General features: G+C 48.7%; 1 long non-coding RNA gene across 1 annotated transcript; it reads right to left on the reverse strand.

The window, feature by feature from the left end:
• Positions 1 to 441: 441 nt before the first annotated feature.
• LOC147977166 (uncharacterized) lies at positions 442 to 1,529 on the reverse strand. The gene is made up of 2 exons (XR_015602198.1): positions 1,273 to 1,529; positions 442 to 940 (listed from the first exon to the last, which is right to left on the reverse strand). It is a non-coding gene; the product is annotated as an uncharacterized LOC147977166 (long non-coding RNA).
• Between the last annotated feature and the right edge of the window lie 226 nt (positions 1,530 to 1,755).

Raw genomic sequence — 1,755 nt, forward strand, 5'->3', positions numbered from 1 at the left:
TCATCACATTCCGAATATTTAGAACAAAAAAACCGCTCCGATCCTAAACCTATCCTACGGCGGCGTCCGGTGTCCAAGCCCTTGCTATCCTCCATCCGCCGTCTCCGTGAGCACCGGTGATTAGACCGATGAAGTGAAGCTGCGGTCTCCGACGAGGAAGAGTAGAACATGGGACACACGGCCATGCCGCCTCCGATGCCCTACTCATTCTCGGAGGAGTCCACGCCTTGTCTACCGCCGGTGGATGTGAGGTCCACGATGGAAAACTGGCGCCGGCGCTATCATCGTCCCACCGGGCCGCCTGATAATTCTTCGGCGGGGCGTAGGAGGCACATCTAGCGTTGTTCTCGTCTGCGATCGCGTGCAGCTGCGCTTCTGTGGCAGCCGCTTCCTGGCGAGCAGTAGATTGAGCGTCTCATATGAAGAATTTAAGACATGGCATCCAGATAAGGTCATGGTGTACTCATGCGCGGTCAGTTTATAGTGCCTAAAGTTGTAAAATACACAAAAGTGATACCCTAACTTGTCCATTGTGCAAATACCGTGCCTCCTACAATATCCAGACACACGCCTTGCCCGCATGGCGAGCCAGTATGGTGGCGGCCTGCATCTCAGTGACCGGGAGCATTCTTTTACAGCCAACCTCCTCGCGTTTTATTTATTTATACATAATTGTATCGCATATGGATGTAGACTGAAAGGTCCAACCTGTCAGGTTTGGGTCCCACATATCAGCTACACCAAGCACGGCTGTATGTGCAAATCACATATATATATATAACGTATTTTTTTTCTCGAATACGCATGAGTATATGTACTATATATATTAAAAAAGAGGATGGGGTAAAGAACCCTCCATGTTGGCGATTACATATTACGTAACCCCAACTCCACGAATCACTTGGTCACGAAAGCTATCTCCTCCCACTCGCCCACCTTTCTACACACATGAAGATATAACGCAATTTATAATAATTATACCGTGTGAAATAATAAAGAGAAATAAGAAAGAAAAAGGGGACACGAAGTTTCGAACCCAGGAGCTCAGGTGTGCCACCCTTGCAATCTACTCCCTCCGTTCTGAATTACTTGTCTTAGATTTGTCTAGATACGGAGGTATCCAGCACTAAAATGAGTCTAGATACGGATACAAGTAATTCGGAACGGAGGGAGTAGTCGATAAGTTTAGGGTGAGACAAATAAACCTGCAGGAAAATTCCATCTAGACGCTCTAATTAAACATAAAATCTTCCTTGTGAGTAAGGGGCTTACCTGATGATGATCGCCGGTCCTTGGGTGAATTCTGTTCAGCAGACTAGGATGAATGAGATGAACGTGGGTCTGGCAAGGGGTACTATGGTAAGAGGGTACTCTGGTAGCCAGGGTGACTTGCCCATGGAACCGCCAGACGCCGCTCTCTGTGGCAGAGAGCTCGGCTGACGGCTGCCAGGCGAGTTTCACAGGCAAATCATCCTTGGCTATCAAAGATGGCCTCTTACACCCATGCAAGACCTGTGTCCTGTGCCCTAGTGCACTAGCTAACTGATGATGCTTGCATGCCTCGCGTGGCCATGTATTTATAAGAAGGCGCGAGCCATGGAGGTGAGGTTAGAGGCTATGACTTTTGGCGGCGAGGCAGCGTGTTTGACACAGCTAAAGCTAGCTAGAGTGAAGAAAGAATCTTGGCCTTTGACATGCGAAAGGTGTCAATCGACCAGGCCAAATAACCAATGGGGCCACTCTCTCACTTCTTGG

This window comes from Triticum urartu, chromosome 4A (genome assembly GCF_056163025.1).
Source record: "Triticum urartu cultivar PI428250 chromosome 4A, HENAU_Tu73, whole genome shotgun sequence".
Classification (NCBI taxonomy): domain Eukaryota; kingdom Viridiplantae; phylum Streptophyta; class Magnoliopsida; order Poales; family Poaceae; genus Triticum; species Triticum urartu.